This window comes from Lingula anatina, chromosome 4 (assembly GCF_051362555.1).
Source record: "Lingula anatina isolate TDL-2025a chromosome 4, LinAna3.0, whole genome shotgun sequence".
NCBI lineage: Eukaryota > Metazoa > Brachiopoda > Lingulata > Lingulida > Lingulidae > Lingula > Lingula anatina.
In genome coordinates, this window is record NC_141770.1 from 14,594,573 (window position 1) to 14,598,165 (window position 3,593).

At 34.8% G+C, this 3,593-nt stretch overlaps 1 protein-coding gene across 2 annotated transcripts in view; it reads right to left on the reverse strand.

The window, feature by feature from the left end:
* The window catches only part of LOC106156384 (L-fucose kinase), a 34,040-nt gene extending 30,962 nt beyond the window's left edge, over positions 1 to 3,078 (reverse strand). For both annotated transcript variants that reach the window (XM_013531606.2, XM_013531605.2), the window contains exon 1: positions 2,994 to 3,078. The gene's annotated coding sequence lies outside the window, so the exon portion shown is untranslated. The remainder of the gene's footprint in view (positions 1 to 2,993) is intronic.
* Positions 3,079 to 3,593: the final 515 nt, after the last annotated feature.

The following is a 3,593-nucleotide window of genomic DNA, read 5'->3' on the forward strand; positions in this document are numbered from 1 at the left end:
TCGGCGAGTCGAATAAATCGGAGAGGAATTGCGTCATTTCAATTCAAAACACGATTTGAGGTTAAATTATTACCGCATCTATGGCTAATTATTTACATAGAGGTAAAATTTCGAGACTAGAAATATTTTTCTATCGGATCATAGCTAAAGACAAGTATTCGACACCGCAGTTGTACAATTTTAAACACTCATTTTACGGCAACAAACACGATTGCCTTCACCATATTGGGCATTTTGAATTCCTCCATGAACAAACATACCTTATTCTCATCTAGCATCCAAAATAGCAAAAGAAATTGTACTTACATTTTATCTCTATAAGTGTCTTGACTCATCCACCCGAACGTTTTCCTCGCCTTATCACCAGCTACCTGTCCAAATGACACAAAAAGTCATCAACAGCCGCGATATGCTCGCTACCTGTACGGGAGGTCACCTGATCCGAACGCACATCGTTTCGCGAAGAGCTCGCGCTAAGCCGATTATCCTTTGATCTTTCTCCGCGTTACTTGTCCTTCTCTATTTAGGTCCAAGGCTGAACCATTGTGAAAAATTAAGAACAAATATCGGCTTTTACAATACACATATACAGTAGCAACTGGTTCTATTTTTAATTACTGGTATAGTGTATCCATTCAGTGATTCACAGCTATGTTTGACTTAGCTACTGTGAAAAATAAAGAACAAATATCGGTATTTTCAATCCACATATAGCCAACTGATTCTATTTTACTGCTATACTGCATCTTTTCTAAAGATATGTTCTAGAAATCTCTGTGGTATTCATTTTGCCTAACTGATGAGATTTTGACTCTTTCAAGGTGTATTTTACAAAATTGTTTATAATACAAACATGGTTCAAATTTGGTAAATTTGGCAGGATTATTGATAAGACTAAACTTAAAAACCAAAAATAAATTGATCAGTTTTTGAGAAATATTGATAATTGATCACCATTGCAGATGAAAAATTGTACAACTATTTTAATTTATCACACAACTTTAATTTAAATTCAAATCTTTTACTTCGAATGAGTTTTGAAAAGCAATTTTTATCATTTTATTTTGAAGTTTAAAAAAATGACATTTGATTAATGGACGGAAAATTTTGACACAGTGATAAATTTTTACTAGTACATAAGCAATAAAAACAATGCGCTTTATATCACAATGCACCATTTTTTTTAATGGGAAATTAAACTATTTTTTAAGTACATAAGTAATCTATTGAGTCAAATATAAATTGTGTGGTACTTGTGTCCGGAACATATATAACTTCCAAACATACTGAAATCAATCAAAAGATCATCAATGAATAATAAATACTAGTACTCTCAAATGATGTTAATAATGCAACATACTGTTAGTAAAAAAGACGCTTAAAAAGCTGCCTCTACCAGCATGTGACATTTTACAACCTGATGAAACACAATATAAGATAAATTCTACACTGACAGGCCTAAGCAACATTTTCCATGAAGCGGCTAAAGAGGCTGGGTGTTTAGTACGCACTAAATCTACACGCAAGCATGGGTGGTTCCCACATATCAGCAAATTCTGGTAGTATACATGGACGTCTAATGGTTGCCCTTGGAAAAGCATAATTTATACTATACTACTATTTCCTTTTATGCCGTCAGGCATCTTGGGCACCAATAAAGATATTCCACTGCTCTCTGCCACGAGCTAGGTGTTGAATGGTTCTCCAGATTATTATATTTATGACTGCTACAAAACAGTTGTAAACACATCTGTTAAGGAAGTTTGTCACTCTTACCCCAGAATACTATTAATTCACATATCAATGAAATAAATTATCTGTTTTATATGAATTATAAAGTCAAAGGACCACAGGCTAATGTAACATACTTTGCCAGTGGCAATCTATTGTAGGTCTCTATCAGATGTGAATCTTCTCTCTGTTCACCTTTATAGAGCTGTATGACTACAACATGTACATAAGGCTGTATAGAAATGATTCTTTTCTTATATAATGCCACAAAACTATTACTCATTACAGGACCTGCTTCATTCTTATTTTGCAAAACTTGTCATTTGCATTATAAATACAAAAATATTAATCTATTAAAAAACATCAAGTGCAGAACACTGAAGCAAAGATTCACACAACGTCTTGGTCCTATAACAGGCCTACCCAACTACCAGACTCGGCACATAAGGATCCTGAATTAACCGGTATATCGGACCACACTACCCGTTTTCAAGGTGTGTGTCAGATCGCATTTCGGAGTATCAGTCAAAACACCGACAGGATGAGCCCATTTTTTTCTTTCATTTTAGTACATGATGATAAATTCCAAATTAGCTCATGATGATGGATAAAGAAAAATGACCTAAGCCGAGAAAAACCATGAAAAAACAACTCAAGTATGAGGCCCCCTAAATATGTGGTCTACTTTTTTATCTAAAAAATCATGCAGCATTTTGACTTATTTTTTTCTTCTTTTTTGGTGCATGAAGGCCATTTTCTCCGGATATGTTTGTGGTTTTGTCTCTTTAAGGTATATTTTCAAAGAAAAAATATAATCCGTATCATGACAGATTAAGGGACAATTAAGGGGAAAATATGCTTATGTGTATTATACCGGTAGATCTACAGGTATGTCTAGACACCTTATGGCAAGGGCCATATAATATTGATCCTTAATAATCAGGTCATCGAACACAGGTATCTACACTAAAAGATTTAAGTTGAACTTCATTAATTAAACTCAGCGGTACTACTACTAGCACTAGTATTAGTATTAGTAGTCGTAGTATTAGTAGTACGCGTAGGCGGAGCTACATTTATGACCCCGCGTATGACTTTCTGTTTACTACAGTATATCTTTTAGTTGCAAGTGGGAAAGTGCATCCACCGGTCTGGTCCTTCACCCATGAAGCACGATAAATCATTACTAATTACTGCAAGAGAACTCACCACATGTCGTTTCATTAAGCTGAATCAAGCCGATTGATAACAAAGCCACTTACCTTTCGTTTATCGGGTGTCAAATGTCCCGACAAGTTCATGTATTGGAGAGACCATATATATAAATAGTGTTGGTGCGCAAAGCATTCTGGGATACTGATTGCGTCGGTCGAGTATCTCTTGGCTCACCTAACACATTGGCTATTGTTCTTGATGGGTATGTGTGTGTCTTCTTGTGTGTGTGTGTGTGTGTGTGTGTGTTTAAAATTATTATTATTATTATTTTTAATTTGAGAAGAGGGTAGGGATGGTTTACGAGCTTTGTAAACTCACATGATGAAGAGGGGTATTTGTAGCACATAAGATGGGAAGCTGGAATATCTGTAACTGCCATAGGGAATACAGTACATAAGTGTGTACCAGAAATTGAATCATGTCCTTTTTTTCTGCTGTAAATTATAGTAGGTACACGCACTTTGATTTGTTGCCAAATATGACATCAGGGTGCATCTCTGCCAAAACTTGCAATTCGACATAAAAAAAAGAACGATGAGCAAGAATGTGCATTAGCTTGATAGTTGATCATTTATGAATTAAAATTTCATATGTGAAGAGACTAATAATAATATTATATTGATTTTACATATATGAAGAAACAACTA